The sequence below is a fragment of the Narcine bancroftii genome, chromosome 1 (genome assembly GCF_036971445.1).
Source record: "Narcine bancroftii isolate sNarBan1 chromosome 1, sNarBan1.hap1, whole genome shotgun sequence".
Classification (NCBI taxonomy): Eukaryota; Metazoa; Chordata; class Chondrichthyes; order Torpediniformes; family Narcinidae; genus Narcine; species Narcine bancroftii.
In genome coordinates this window covers 296413000-296429493 of record NC_091469.1, presented here as the reverse complement: position 1 = coordinate 296429493, position 16494 = coordinate 296413000, and the positions used below count along the sequence as shown (strand labels likewise).

The following is a 16494-nucleotide window of genomic DNA, read 5'->3' as shown; positions in this document are numbered from 1 at the left end:
CCTTGTTAACTCAACAACAGAAGCACTGTGCTACAAATGGGACCGGCGTGCAAGGAAGCTTTAATTGAACACTTTTTCTGCTTCAGAAGAGCCCTTTTTGTACCTGAATGTGAGCTGACATCTCAAGTTCCAAGCATCACAATCACCAGGAGTGACCTGGTTTAGTACAGTTTACAATTCACCAAAGAGCATGCAACAACTGTTCCCTCTTCAGCACACCATCAGACATAATAAACTCCCCCTCTCAGAACAGTGGGGTTTTATATAAAACAGTACAGAGGTGCATTCATTGCCTCGACTTCGCAGAGAACAGCGATGCAAGCTTTTTAATCATTTGTAATTGAAACTATTACACCGATTTTATTTTTTTAAAGCTGCACGTGAAAAGAGCAACGTTTTAAAGAGGCGTATACAATTTCATTAGCCGTGTTTAGTTTATTCTAGATTTTTTTAAATCGACTCTGTAAATAAAATGCGCCTGGATAAAAACTTGTGCATTGAAATGGAGATGGTTAATCAAACAATGCATCACTAATCTTGAACTTGCAACTTTATTTTAACTTGCAACATTCAGAAGCAATAGTAACCTCGACCTAAAATTACTTCTGAGGGTATGGTTTCCCAGATTTCTTCACTGAATTGTGCATACGAACTGAAATTAAGATTTTACGCGTAAGATTTAAAAAAAAACCCCAGTTAAGATTGTTCAACGATTGCGTTCAAATGGCATTCAATTTAAAATATTCATAATACGGTACCTCGGTACCTCGTATTATTGTTTCATTCGTTTGTAACACATGCACGTAGTTGAGATTGCGATCAGTCTGATAACGTGTCCGTGCTCCTTGTTTGACGCTATAATTTCACGCTTTCATGACTTCGACAGCGCCGGGGAAGCTCATGGTGGGAGAGGAATCACCCACTTCAAGCGGATCCGTCCTGTCGATCTCACTCAGTCTCGCCTGCAATGCCACACTCTCCGCACATCGGCCTCTCGGCTCCGCCTCTGGAGATCAAACAGCACTTTCCGCACAGGGCTCCTGGCATTGCCGGTTCTTCAGCTGTGCATCTTCGGTGGAAGAATTCAAGTAGTGCCGACCACAGAGTAAGACCACGTTCACATCGTCCTGTCAAATGAGAACGGAAGTCAATGCCTTTCCTGCTACATTTCAGCCTCTGGCAAAACCAGACGAAGTTCATTCTGAAATTGGGGTCTTCTTGCGGAAAAGAGATCAATTTGAAATTACATTGGTACGCGAGAGACATGGTCTTTCGGTCCTAGTAAAATTAACAATTAGCTTGGCCATAGAGAAGAAGAAAAAATGCAGTATTTATTCGCTGTCTTTGCAATGGTTTCTGTAGATCGCATTTGATTTGATTTTTATTTCCACATTTTGACCTAATCTGATACACTTCCAATGATGGGTCACATCACAGGCTTGGGCATCGAGCGTGTGCTGCATTGATGGAAGATCGCATGACTGTCAAGTTCAATAGATATGACAGAGTTCGTTGGCATTATTTCAAGAAGGAGGCAACTGGGGACGACATCTCTCCTCTCTGTATCTATGAACCTTCAAATGGACCCTGAAATGACAAGAATTTTTCAGATTATCCATTGATCTTGCGGAAAAGCCATTACTATTCTTCATTGCATAATGACAAGTGCCTGTGTTCATACAGTGCCTTTAATGTTGGGAAAATGCTGCAGGGGAATACCGAAATAAATGGGCCATGAGCCTCTCAATGAGAGGATAGTTTCTTCCATATTTGTTTTGTAGATGTGGAATAGCAGGCCTAATTTTACAATGAAGTAATTGATCGAGGCAATTCCATCTGCATTGCATTGCAGTTTTGGTCACCTCACTCCAGGAAATCTATCAATAAGATTGAAAGAGTGCAGTGGAGATATACATCCAATTTGCCAGGACTTGAACTGAATTACATGGAAAGATTAAGCAGGTTGCGACTTCATTCAAGATTCAATTTATTACCATAGTAATAAAACATGAATTTATTTTTTGTCTGCTGCAAGGCAGACAGATTCACCACCAGCTAGAATTGCCTAAGCACCTCTTACAGTCAGACACAGTCAGAGAGAGAGAGAGAGAGAGAGAGAGAACCAAAAGAGAGTCCCCGCAGGGTCACCGAGTGTCCATAGATTCACCTCCAGCACTTCCGCAGCCCCCGCAGCCACACAGAATCCAGTCCAAACTACTGGCAACCTAAGCTCCAGATCCAAACCTCCGACATGGTCAGGAAGCCTTCAGCGCCCTCTGCACCTCCTCGTATCCCAGTTCCAATACCTGGTACCCCTCCAGCCAGTTTGAGCCAGTCTCCAGCAGTCGGCAGCCTAGGACGAGTCTCCCGACAGCAGTCTCCAGCAGCCCACAGCTTCCACGGGTTCCTTGCCTCAAGTCTCCAGCAGCCCTATGCATGCACTGGTCCCTCAGCCGCAGATCCCCCTCACTAGTCCACCACCGTGGTCACTGTCCTTGCGGGTTGTCTCCTCCACTTCTCCTCAGACTTGGGGGTGTGTGGTGGTCTTTCCATCCTCTGGTGTCCTGCTCCAGTCCTCCGCTTCCCCAGAGTCTGCAGCCCCAAGGTCGCAGGATTTCAAATAAAAACCCCAATCAGCTCCCTCAATGGGACATTCAAAGCCCATTTGGAGTGACAGCAGCTGGATCCCGCTCCCTCGCTCCCCGCAGGTCCGCACCAGCACTGCCTTTTCAGTGGCTCCGGCTGTACCGCCATCTTGATCTCACCTGGAACATAGAAGAATCAGAGGTGATTTGATATAGGTGCCCAAATTTGAGATTGGTTTAGATAGAGTAAATGCAAGCAGCTTTTTTCACTGAGGTCAGGAGAGATTTTAAAAAACTGGAGGACATGGGTTAAGGGTGAAGGGAATATTAGAGGGAGTGTGGAATGAGCTGCCAGCTGTATTGGTAAATATTTATGATATTTAAGAAAGAATTTGGACAGGTACATGGCTGAGAAGAGTATGGAGGGATATGGTCTGGATGCAGGCCAGTGGTGTTTGGTAGAATACTAGTTTGGCACAGACTTGAAGGGCCTGTTTCTGTACTGTAGTATTCAATGGATAAGCACAGGATATCACTGGAATTTCTCCTTCACGTTAATTGATCAGGAAATGTATAAAATGTACCATGGTATTCTCTGTTAGACACGATGAAGTTATTGATGTATATTTTATATTGTGCAAGATCAAAGCATGGGATCTTCTATATTGGATATGGATGATGTTGAAGACCAAGTGGATGGGGAGATATTTACATACAGGATTTCCTACTGGGTTGCTGCTTCAAAATGAAATGTTGCAGACGTGACATGTGACAACCAAACTTAGCTGAAGGTTCCAGCCATGCATTGCATTGCAGGTTCTCAGTCAAGTGTGACCACGTTTAATCCATACTGACGTATAGTATTCTGCTACAGTGGCAGCATGGCTAGTGCAGTGGTTAGCATAGCAGTTAGTGCAATACTGTTACAGCACCTGTGACTAGGGTTCAAATTCGACACTGACTGTAGTTTGTATGTTCTCCCCGTGTCAGCGTGGGTATCCTCCAGGCGCTCTAGTTACCTCCAAAACAAACCAAGATTATTGGTCAATTGGGTGTAATTGAGCAATATGGGCTTGTGGGCCAGAAAGCCCTTCTACAATGCTGTATGTCTAAAAATGAGCCTGCTTTGATATCTGAATGAAATTCATGGGCTTTATTTATTCTTATCTTCAATTTGGAAGCAACGTTTTATCAAAGTGGTTGTGGAATGTTAAATGTTATTTACCTCCCTCCCAGGTCAATGATTTTGTTGCTGCAAAAAGTAAGCTCAGCATCTCTCTTACCAAGATGAAGCACAGAAAAGATGTTCATGAAGATTTGGATCTCATCTTTGTTTCCAGAATTATTCCTCCATATTATTTAGGACCCCATTTAAGATGGGATTATCATCCTTTTTTTTTCTCCAGGGCAAAGCCACCCACACATATAAATGTGCACTACTTTCTTGGAAGCATTTCAGTTTTACATTAATTAAAGAGTGAGCCTTGGGGAAATAATCAAAACATTGGTTAAAGGGGTAGGATTTAAGTAGCGTCGAAAGCATGAAGGAGGTAGAAAGGATGAGATGTGTAAGGAAGGAATTTCAAAGCATTGTTTTGGCAGCTGAAAGCAAGGCAAGACTAGAAAACATACATCAATAACTGAAGAAGTGATCAGGACTGAATTGAAAGCCACAGATGTCACAGCAGGTCAGAGACCAGATGAGATTTAAGAGATGAGATTGAACTTCCATTTGGAGGAATCTGATAATGATTATCAAAGAGATAATATCGATGTTAATATCAGTGATGGACGAAAGGACTGTAGCTTAAGTAAATTGGGTGTTGGATAATCTAACAATTAAGGAAGGTAGAATGTGGGAATGCTTTGGAATACTTTAATTTATAAATAATAAATGTTTTCAAGAATGATATAAAGGAGGTTCAGACAACTGGTTTTACATAAGTAAATGATCTTCACAATATGTCACCATCAAATATGACATCAAGGCTACAAACCAACTTCTAATTATGGTAGAAATTAAGGGGTTTTGATAAATCAGAGGGAAATTATTTCTTTGTGATGGATAGGCCAATAGACAGAGGTCATAGATTTGAAAAGCAAATGCACAATAATCTTCATCCACGAAGCCAAACCAAAGAAAGAAGAATGAGATGTTTGTGCACACCCACTTCCCCCATCACTTCTGCACATATACACACATGGTGGTTGAGACCTGGAACGCACAACTTGAAAGAGTGATGGAATTAGATCCTTGGAGTACCTTAATAAGCAGGTGTACTTTGAGTATTGACCTGCAAGCTTATAAGAAAAGATTGGATAGCTGTTTCAAAAAAAATGGGATTGATGCTTCAATGGCTCTCTGTAGTTAAATTCTGTACTTGCAGGATATTGTATAACATTAGAGTTCTTCTGATTATGGGAAAGGATAGATTGGAATTAAACATGTTACTGAAGAATAATGATGGAGATGTGGAGGTGGGAGTTTTAAATAAAAGAAAAAAAATGGCTTGGTGTTCTGGTTACTGCAGTTGACAAATTTAGTAGATTAAATACATGATGATATTTTTGGATTCTATGCTGAATTAAGAGAAGCTGTTCAGATGCAAGTTCTTTCTCTTTATCTATGATATAAAAGACTCAAGTGTTAATTTGAACAGTTTTAGCTGAGTTTCTTCTGGGAATGGGTCCACAAATTAAAACAGATCAAACAGTAACAGTAATTTGACACACAAGAAAGCAGATTTGAATTGCCACAAAATATACACAAGTATATATAGTCAAGAGCTTTACACTGCATCTAACCTCAACTGCATTTTAACACTCATTGTTGGCACCAAATAGAAAAAAGGGGTTCCATTACACAAGCATAGACCCATTTTACCAAGATCAGCTCAATGCTCAAAATGAAAGCCAAATGGGGTAAAATAAGATATCAGAATAGATGTATTTAAGATACTGGATTAATATGTGAAAAAATGTACCTGAACTAGGTTGGGAAATTACTTTTGATCTGACAGAAACAATGAATGATTTTATTTTAGATCAAAAGGTCATAGAAAATAGAACAGAGTAAAAAAAATTTAAATTAGGAAAGCTTGAGGTAAATATGGAGGGAAGGTCTATAAGTAATATGGCAAAAGATAAGCAAATAAAAACTTTAAGATGCTGCATCTGTTTTTTTTTAAAACAATATCTACAATTTAAAATTTTTGTTTATAAAATTAATGATTCAGATTAAAATGCCGATTTGCCATGTAATAAAATCTGCATGTACTTGTAGTATCACTCACCTGGTTTGAACCTCGGGATAAATTTTATGAAAAAGTTAGAGGGATTGCAGTGAAATAAGGGTAAGGATAACATTACAAGAAAAGATTAACATTACTAGCAGAGGACATTTTGGCAGTTTAGATTGGTGAATGTAGGCCAGAAAGGAGGCTGTTGGGAGTTGATTCAGGTGGAAACATGTGGAAATAGGGAATGAAACTAATATTCTTCAAAATTGTTACAAACCATGGAGACCAAAAGGCAATATTGATATATGGACACTTGAGTAAAATAAGTTTTTTCTTATGATGTAATGGGATCCAAACCACTGAAAGTTGGTTCAAATCCATAAAATCTTTAGATTGCTTTTTAACTTTGCTTGTAAAAGAAAATATAAGTAAAAGAATTGTACTTAGGGATAATTTTCTGACACTGCAAGCTAGAAGAGAATCTCAGTCGTGCAAAATTTTCCAACCATTGTTATCCACAATTTAATTTGCGATAAGTTTCTTTACTTCTTGTAGTTTAAAAGAGGTTAAAATGGATTGCAAAATGGATGTTCTGTTTAATCTTTAGCTCCTCAGTTTGCAGCAGTTAAATGGTTTGTCTGAAGGGAAACAAACAAAGCCATTCAAGTATATTCACTAACTGTTCAAAAGAAACTACCAAACACATCCATTTTCAGCACTCTACATAGCTTGAGAAATCTGTCATTCTACCCTTTACTAATTAGTTCCATTGTCTGAAACATATGTAGCAAGTTTTTAGTATGAAAGAGGAAAAAATTGAATCATGTGAATTATGGACAGGATTAGGCAATCCATTCCCTCCATTGGCTCCTCTCTATTCATTTCATATATTGACTAGTTTGTATCTCATCTTTATTTTTCTGCCTTTAATCCATATCGAACAAAGGAAATTCACCATTCATTCCTCTAATTTCACAGATTATTGGCAGGTCAAACACTGGCCGAAATTGCTATTGAATCAATCGTGGTGATGGTAAAAACTGCAGTGGTTGTATCTCATCCAAAAAACTTTTAATAATTTTCCGCACTGACCAGGATTCCATGAAGAACTTTTGGATCTTGTAGAAACAAATGGCCAAAAAAGTTTCCTTTTGATTAATTTTAGCTTTGCAAGGAGTGAAAGAAAAGGCAACTTTTTTTCTTCAAAGCAGATATGCTTTCAAATTTCTTAGAAATTCCCATGAATGTGGTCCTAAGAAGCCATTATAAGTCTCTCTCAAGCCATTGTATTTTGACATGTAACATTACTCAATTCTGAGGAATCCAGCCAGTCCTTCTAAATTAGATATTATTCAGAAGGAATGACATAAGGCACTTTCAAGCAGGGAAAACACCTGTCTGTAAAGGCGGAGGTACTTCGGCCTTACACCTAAAGACTTACCTTTGAATGTGCCATGGTCAGTTCCAAGGCGCTTCTTGGGGAAGGATAATCGAAGGAGTGCTGCTGGTTAGGGGTGGGCTAATGATACCATCAACCCGTGACCCATCTCCCCACTCACCATTCTCCCTCCATGACCCCTCAAGGCAGGGGTGGCGGGCAGGAGCCATCAGGCTGAGGATACATTTCAGATACAATTTTTTTTATTCCTACGTTGTATAAGTAGAATTTCAAATTTTGACTGCCTTGCCAACTTTAAAGGATTTTCAAAATTTTTCAATAATGAAGCTTTAACTTGATAAGAACAAAAAAATACTTTTTCGAATTTCATATTTCTCATTCATTCTTTGAAAAGAAATAAAATGACCAGGTTCGTAGCAATCTTGAACAGTCTTAATTCCTTTCTGATCCCATATTTTCAAATGTTGATTATTAAGAGTAAAAGGAAAAAGTTTATGCTAATGCAAGGGTGTCTTACCTGAAGTTTTCCCGTGTACATATTTCCTCATTTATCATACTCCATAATTCAATTAAATGTCTCAAAATAGGTGAATTATAAATAAGTTGCAATTTAGAATTTCATTTATAAATAAATTGCTCCATCTTCTTCTCACCAATTTTAGTTTACAAAATATTAGCCCATACTAATAAATTTTCCAAATCAAACATTCTATTGATAAATTTCATTTGAGGGAATTAATTTCCGTTCTTCAGTTATTCTATCCATTTAGATTTACGTATGGTTTATGTCCCATTGAGCCATTGCCTTGTTAATGTAAATCAGGTGTGTGTGATTTCTATTATCAAACCCAATGGTTTGATGTACGATCTCATACTTCATACATTAATAGCATAATAGGTTGCTCCTTGTTTTTTTTTTTGACAGTGAAGTGCCAATTCTATATCAGGTTCACTACAGTCCAAAGCTATTTTAATCAGCTCTTTCTCCTAAAATTTGGTATCAGCATCTGAGTATCACTTCAGTCACTCAATCCCAATATGGAACCAGACTCATTTGTCAGCCCAAAAGTTGGACTTATTCTTTCAACTTATTATTTGTAGGAATTGCATGTATGATGACCAGGATTTGCATTAAGGTTATGCATGCCTTCCTAATGTTACATTCCATGTTCATTTGAATCTCTTTGCAAGTGAGGTAGAAATGTACAAGACTGTTGTATATTCTATAGTACTACATTCCACTATGAATCTGGAAGAATCTGGAGCATGTATATCTATACCTAGGGCACTCAAAATTATAGCAAATTTTTGATAATCCACTATCTGACTGTAGTAAAATCCCTGGTATCCAGCATCTATAGGTATTGGTAGATGCTGGATAAGTGAATTTTTTGGTTGCTTGAAATTGAGTGTTGCGTGAATGGAGAACTAATGGTGAGGAGCACCAATTTTAAACTTCCATATTTTTTACCCATTTATATTCTGCAATTTTTTTTTGCCAGTTGCTTAAGGCTGCCGGTTGTTTGAATTCTGAATAACAGAAAAATACCAATTGTTCATCTTCTGGTTCCTTGGGTGTTGCTTAGAATACTCCAATTCCATTCTACAGGGTTCTGGTTCCCAAATTCCCTTTAAAAACCTATGTATACCAATATCACATTAATCCAATTTTCTCCTCTCATATTCCCAGCAACACACCCCAATTCTCCTGCCACCTACTTACAGTAAAAGCAATTTAGCAGTCAAAAACATACCATCAGCAAGTGTTTGGTATGTGTAAAGAAACTGGAGCACCTGTGTGGTCACAAGAATGACATGCAACCGCAGAGATCACCCAAGATCAGAACTAAACCCAGATCATGTAAACACTGCACCAACAGACATCACTGTATCACATCTTTACACTAGAATTCATCTACTCCTTCTGGGGTTATTGCATTCCTACACCTTATAGCAGTATCCTACAGACTTTGCAAATAAAAACCCAATTCTTGTTTGAATAGCTTATCTTCCAATAGGCAGAGAATTTATCTGCAACACCTTGTTCTTCTCCATCACAAATGATATATCACATCTCATCTCAGGGTGAATTTGATATATCCCCCCCAAAATTCCACAGCTTATCTAATGGATATTAGATTTCAGATTTATTGTCAGAGTGCATACATTACATCACATACAACCCTGAGATTCTTTTTCCTCCAGGCGAGGCAAAATTACAATTTATTGCACTGCAAAAAAACTACTCAATGTACACTTGCAAACAATACACAGAATTTTAAAAAAAAGTTCATAAGAGTCCTTTAACGTGTCTCTGATTGAGTTTGTCATTGAGGAGTCTGATGGTGGTGAGGGAGTTGTTGTTCCTGAACCTAGTGGTGCAAGCATTATGGCACCTATACCTCTTTCCTGATGGTAGCAGTGAGAACAGAACATGTGCTTAGTGGTGTGGATCCTTGATGATGCTGTTGCTGCTCTGAGCCACTGTTCCATGTAGATTTTCTCAATGGTGACGAGAGTTTTGCCAGTGATGTCCTGGCCTGTGTCCACTACCTTTTGCAGGGCTTTTCACTCGAGGGTATTGGTGTCACCATATGAGACCATGATGCAGCTGGTCAGCACACTTTCCACCACACAACTATAGAAATTTGCTAGGGTTTCCGATGTCATATGAAACCTCAGAAAATTTGTGAGGATGGAGAGATGCGGACGTGCTTTCTTCATGATGCCATTAATGTGTTAGGTCCAAGATAGTGACTCCCAAGAACTTAAATTTCCTCACCCTCTCCAATATTATCAACTTTGTGTACATATGTAGGAGGTAAAAATAAGTTAATCAGTTTTTGAGATTCAGGGTAAGATTGTTCATTAAGGATTCAAATGCCCATGAGTGCAAATCTCCACAGTATCGCACCAGTGTTTTAAAAAATAATTTATTTTAGTTTTATGCTCAAACAAGTATCAGGAATTAACCATCACAAATATATAATCACAGCAGTGGTTGTCTGTCCCTTTGTCATTGCTCAATTAGCTATTTGAATGAAATGAACATATGATATTGATGTAGTTTCATCTTGAGATTTCTCTTAAATTAGCATGTGTTGACTATTTCTTTGCATTCTCTCAGTATGAAGAAAGATCAGTGCGGATGTTGGCAGGTTGGCAACAGTGCCAAAGTGATTAACTCGATCTGAATCTTGAAATAGCTGGATCTCAGTAAGACAGAAAAAAGAATAGAGAGAAAAAAAGAACAGAGTCCCATTCAGATCAATTGTAAGGTTGGAGCAAGAGATGTAGTGCCATCTAATGGTGGTAAAATGACAGCTCTCCGATATTTCATATTCAGAAATCAGAATGTGCTATTCAGGACACACATTACATGCTTGAAATTAGCTCAATCGTCTTCCAAAAGAATTGGCTAAATACAAGGGTTTAACTTTTTTAAAAAGAAAAAAGCTATGGTGATAGGACTGCTGTCAGAAAACCTTTGAACTGAGATGTTGCTTGGAAAACTGAATTGATTTAGAAACATGCTGCACAAATTCCTGTAAAAGGATCTATGGTGAGGATTGAATGATTTTGGATCCATCTAACAGAATAGGGTGCTGACAGCCACATAACCAGATATTATGGAAGGCCTTAAAAGGCAAAATTTTGAGAGTGCGGTTTGCATGTTCCAGTCAGGATTAAAGGTAAAATTAACAGGCATAGGGAACCTTGATTTTCAAGAGATATTAGCAATCTGATTAAGAGGAAGAGAGAGGTGTATAGCAAGTATAGGCAACAAGGAGCAAATTAGAAACTAGAAGAGTATAGAAAATGTAAGAAAGTACTGAAGAATGAAATCAGGAAGGCAAAAAGAAGACATGAGGTTGCTTTGGCAGATGATGTGAAGGTAAAACCAAAGGGTTTCTACAAATATGTTAAGAGTAAAAGGATAGTAAGGGACAAATTAGTCCCTAGAAGTTCAGAGTGGCCATCTATGTGTGGAGCCTAATGAAACTTGTTTTGCATCAATATTTACTCAGGAAACTGGAATAGTGTATAAATTGGGAATAGTTGATAATGAGAATAAAAAATGAACATGCAATAAGACTGAGACATTTAATGCAACCGTAACTGAAGTTGTTGGTTGCAAATTGAGTTCTGAGGGACTCACTGATCTGTGACAGGGTGGTACACAAGATTCAAATGCAGGACTGAGAAAGTACCAGATCATAAAAACAGGTTCATCAAAACCCGACAAAGTATATCATATCGTTTTCAGCCTCAGATGTGTACACAGCCCTACCTGATGAGTTTGAAAAGCACAGAACAGAATTGTGTCCATGCAGTCAAACAGAAGAATAGAAGGAAAGAACAGCATGTACAGTGCAAAATCTGCAGTGAACAGTATGAATTTCAAAATGAGAAATACTCAACTTATGGAAAAGAGTACTGCAAGTGCAAAAGACAAACCAATTTTCATCCCAGTGCAGAATGAGGAAGATAGTCAACAGGTAGATGGGTATTAGGAAAGTGACAAGGCCAACTCACATTGTTCCACCCAAGGCCTATTGTTTCCATGAGGCATCTGGGGGGAAAAGTCAAAGTAGTGACATTAAAATCAGGCCGAGAAAAAATGAAACAAGTGAACAAAGTATAGGAGGCCAAATACCCAATACAGATCTTTTCTATCAAGACAGTAGCAGAAATAGACAATGTTGCATGTAACAATATCTTTCCTAAATGTGCAAAGAAACTTGATGAAACAAATCAAATATGTTATGTCACAACTCCAAATACCATTGGGAAAATGCAAGCTAAAAATTAAAAATCAAAAAAAATGGATAACAGTATATAGAAGAGATTATACCTGAAGAGTCTCAATGCAGCCCAGTGTGGATCTGTTAACAGTAAACAAAGAGCCATATGAGAATATAGGTTACTGCAGATGTAACTTTTATACTCAATAAAGGAGCATCTGCTAGTTAGATTTATAGATAAGTTTGAAGAAAATGGAAAGCTCCAGGAAAAATATCTGGAGCTAGGTGAGAGTTTACAGTAGCCAGGTGTCTTTTGGGACCTGTTTCAACAACTCCAAAAGTCAAAATAAATGGCAGGTGTGAAATATTGATGGAGGCGGAGTTCATAGCACCAGTGGACATTCCAACCACTTGGATATCTTCAAAGATCAGGAAATATCATTGGTGAATACATGGAGATGTAAACTAGATGGATAGTAAGTGAACACTGGGGGTTCTGGGTGTTGAATAGTGTTGGATTTACATTCATGAGGAAGTATAATTGCTCATACAATATGTCACAGCAGAACCAGTGGTATACTCCTCAATACTGAAAAGAAAATTGGCAGTGCAAGCAAAAACCTCAGAAAAGAATATTAGAGCTGCTATCATGCAAGAGGGCTAACACAGTCTCTACAAAGTGAATTCTAATAAAGACACTGAGACAAGCTAAACTAAAATTAAAAAGGATCTCTTGGATGTGACATACGGGCTTAATAGGACCTCACGTCTTTATAAATGATTGTGATGAATAATTTTCAAAATGCCTCAAGAAAGCTACATTGACCTTGCAGTAAGTTTGTTGATATAGAATTGTCTACTATTAAGACTGTTTCACAAATACACAATACATCTCTCTGCAGGAGAGACAGATAGAGACACATTTAGAGAAAGTGAATCTGCTGAGTAAAGGATCTGCCGAAGGCAAAACTATTGTTGAAGAAGCTCCAACAAGGCAAATCATTTGTTAAAAAACAGCACAAGTTACATACAGTTCAAATTAAATAGCTGGAGAAGCAGCAGACACACCAGGACAGTCTGACAAATTAATAATTTTTCTGAGGTAAAAGAGTGATGGTGCCAAAATCCTCATGGAAAAAAATGTTGAAGTGTATAAACTTACTTACCACTTCAGGAGGAGACTGGTTGTTTGATGAGAGCTTGTCAATCATTACACCTGTCAGGAATGAATGAAGAAAAGGCAAATGTTGCAACTATTTTCCTTTATAGTCGCTTCCAGGAATTAGAATGTTGTTGCTGTCTATGTCTCATTCAAACAAATCTGTACTAAAGTTGAGTTGAGTTTTCCTCAGTTTATTTAACTCTATATTAGTTACTACATTATTACAAACTGTTTAAAAAAACTTGGTTATACAGTACTAAAACAGTGATTAAACAATTAAACGATCAACAAAAGTTGTCAGAACAAAACTAATTCCACACAAATCTCTCTAGCCTATCTACTCTGAGATATTGTAAATATCACTCACCAATAATCAGAATTCAATTTGAATTAGTTGTTTATTTTCCTTTCAGTTATTTATTTTTGAAGAAATCGTATGAACTTTCATCCTCATGAATAATTGTGACTAATTATGAAGGAAATTTGATGTTCTTTTTAAAGCTTCCTATGGTTTACACTTTCTTTCATAACTTTGTGTACAATTACTCCAGTTTATCTGATTACCTCTTTTAAATGTTGCTGGATATCAAATTATTCACCCTACTTGATTCCCTTCTCTCTCAGTAGGAGTTGTAATTTCCTAAGTTATAATTCTTAAAGGCTTCATAAATTATCAGAAATCAGAAACCATGGGTTTCTTTGTTTAAATATTTTGTCTTTTCACAGCCAGTTGGATGAAATTTATGAGAAAATTACCCTTGATACAAATATTTGAAGATGCACAGTACTGCATTTCTAAAAACAATAAAAAGCTTGATAGATGTTGTATTCACTCCTTTTATATTGCATGTAATTTGAGTTCAGTCTATCCCAATGAGTAAGAGACTTGTCAAATTAAGGATTATCTATGATGACCCTTTTATCCCTCTAGCATTCTTAGGCAAGTGAACAAAGTATGTTCAAGATCTAATGTGTAATTAACTGTCATTATCAATCATTTCCTTTTGTTCCATTTAGATTTCATTTTTAAAATATTTTTATGAGTTTAATTGAGAACATATATAATAGATTCCTAAAGAACCAATACGATATATATTATTTTTTTTATTTCCTACTGTACATTAGTGATAGTAAATGAAATCTCGATCAAATCCATAAGTATTTAGTCCCGCGAGAGAAAAAAGACTAATTGCAAAAAAAACAATTACACTAACCCTCCTACTAACAAGGTTGAATTAATAATATTAGCAGCCTTGGAATTGAGTGACGATCTTCGGAGGTCCAGCAAAGCATACCAGTCAACCACATCCATGTACCTTAATTACTCAAATTGTGGTAATAAACCATAAACCATCTTATCACATGTGATTTTAAGTTTCATGACATTATATCTAATTTTCTCGAAACTCAAAAATGAAATATTCTGTAACCATTGCAAGTGGGTAGGTGGAAACTCATCTTTCCATTTTCACAGAGTAAGTTGCGAAGGGGGTGATTGGTGAGAAGGGAGGAGTGGACAAGTGAGTCACGGCGGGAGATACAGATTCAGATTTATTGTCAGAGTACATACATGACATCACATACAACCCTGAGATTCTTTTTCCTGGGGGCAAGGTAAAATTACCACTTGTTGGTGGTGCAAAAAAAATACTGTACTCAATGTACACATGTAAACAAATAAATGTAAACAAACTGTGCAATACAGAGAATTTTTAAAAAATCAATGAAGTGCTAAAACTCCTTAAATTAGTCCCTGATTGAGTTTGAGACTTATGGTGGAGGGGTAGCAGCTGTTCCTAATCTGGTGGTGCACGTCTTGTGGCACCTAGACCTCTTTTCTGATGGCAGCAGTGAGAATCGAGAATTTGCTGGGTGGTGTGGATCCTTGATGATTGCAGCTGCTCTCTGACAGCAGCATTCCCTGTAGATATTCTCAAGGGTTTTACCTGTGATGTTCTGAGCTGTGACCATTACCTCTTGGAGGGTTTTATGGTCAGGAATATTGTTGTCCCCATACCAGACCATGATGCAGCCGGTCAGCACACTTTCCACCACACATCTATAGAAATTTACCAGGGTTTCTGGTGTCATACCAAACTTCCACAAACTCCTGAGGAAGTAGAGGCACTGACATACTTTCTTCATGTTGCCATCAGTGTGTTGGGTCCAGGAAAGATCCTCTGAGATAGTGACTCCCAAGAACTTAAATTTCCTCACCCTTTCTACCTCTGATCCCCCAATAATCATTGGGTCATACACCTCTGGTTTTCCCTTCCTGAACTCCATAATCAGCTCCTTGGTTTTGGTGACATTGAGTGCAAAGTTGTTGTTGGTGCTCCATTTGGCCACGTTTTCAATTTACTTCCTGTATGCTGACTCCTTGCCTTTCTTTATATAACCTACTACCGTGATATTGTCAGCTAAGTTGTAGATGATGTCATTGTCATACCATGCCACACAGTTGTAGATGTAAAGTGATTAGAGCAGTGGGCTAAGAATGCAGCCTTGTGGTGCTCTGGTACTGATAGAGATTGTGGAGATGTTCTTAGCAATCCTCACTGATTGTGGTCTGAAGCTGAGGAAATCCCTGATGCAATTACACAATGGAGTGTTGAGTTCCCCGTCTTAGAGTTTGCTTATCAGTTTTGAGGGGATGATGCTGAACTGTAGTTGATAAAGAGCATCCTGATGAATGCATCCCTTCAGGATTATACCATTGTTTAGCCATAATTAAAATACAGTAATTAATAAACATTGCTTTTAAAAATCTCTTTCCTCCAATATTGTTTCCAAACTGCTCTTTTGCAAGTGAAGAAGTTAATCAAAAGTTGATTCCACAGCAACCCCGGTGACTTTTTGGAATACAGAGAATTTGATTCACTGAATATATTTATCATGAAGCAAACCTTATAACTTAATTGGAAATATAAATTTAGAATTGCTGATGTCAACATAATAACAAAAACAGTGACTATAAAATATTCTACGCAATGAGCCCAAATGGATAGATAGCTTTGTCGACAGCTTCTTTGTTATCATTTACTTCAGAAGCTATCACAATTTCATTCACTTGAAGCTATCACTTTCTGTTTTCTGTTACTTCTTTGTTTATAGTCATATTCGGGTGAAACATGAAGCTGCTGAACATTGTAGAATCTAGTTCAATGCGAATGAGATCAGACATTGACCGAATATTCCACACAACTGAGCATTGAAAAAGGCATTAACCTGTAAATAGCTCAAATAATCTCTCCACAAAGCGTTTTGTCACTTTTTTCAAAGATGTTAAATCTGAGATATCCTTCAAAGTGTTCACTGGATAATTAGGAAATGTAATAATAGTCTCTTGTGGCTTATATTCCAG

The 16494-nt window shown here is 37.7% G+C and overlaps 1 protein-coding gene across 1 annotated transcript in view; it reads right to left on the bottom strand.

The window, feature by feature from the left end:
* Window positions 1-1193, bottom strand: part of LOC138746720 (growth arrest-specific protein 2-like) — a 78677-nt gene extending 77484 nt beyond the window's left edge. The window contains exon 1 of the mRNA XM_069905057.1: window positions 759-1193. The gene's annotated coding sequence lies outside the window, so the exon portion shown is untranslated. The remainder of the gene's footprint in view (window positions 1-758) is intronic.
* Between the last annotated feature and the right edge of the window lie 15301 nt (window positions 1194-16494).